Here is a 634-nt window from a genome sequence, read left to right on the forward strand (position 1 = left end):
CTGCCCTGCTCTGTTTGTGAAAGGGGAAAGGTGCCCCAACCCCTGATCGGCCCTGCTCTGTGCCTGATAGGGGGGAGCTCCCCCAAACCCCTGATCGGCCCTGCTCTGTGTGTGACAGGGTTCAGCGCCCCAACCCCCCATGGGCCCTGCTCTGTGTGTGAAGGGGTGGAGCCGAAACCTCCCCATCAGCCCTGCCCTGAGTGTGACAGGAGGGAGTGCCCCAACCCCTGATCGGCCCTGCTCTGTGGGTGACAGGGGGCGGAGCCCCAACCCCCTGATCTGCCCTGCTCTGTGCGTGACAGGGGGTGGCGCCGCAACCTCCCCATCGACCCTGCCTTGAGTGTGACAGGGGGCGGCGCCCCAACCCCCCAATTGGCCCTACCCTGAGCATGACTAACGGTGGGATCGCAACCTCTTGATCCGCCCTGCTCTGTGCATGACGGGGGGAACTCCTCAAACCCCTGATCGGCCCTGCTCTGTGTGTGACAGGGTATGGAGCCCCAACCCCCCTGATGGGCCCTGCTCTGTGTGTGACAGGGGGTAGCGCCCCAACCCCCTGATCGGCCGGCTCTGTATGTGACCGGGGTGGCACCACAACCCCCTGATCGGCCCTGCTCTGTGCATGACAGGGGGT

Source organism: Myotis lucifugus, unplaced genomic scaffold, assembly GCF_000147115.1.
Source record: "Myotis lucifugus unplaced genomic scaffold, Myoluc2.0 scaffold_14, whole genome shotgun sequence".
In the NCBI taxonomy this organism is placed as follows: domain Eukaryota; kingdom Metazoa; phylum Chordata; class Mammalia; order Chiroptera; family Vespertilionidae; genus Myotis; species Myotis lucifugus.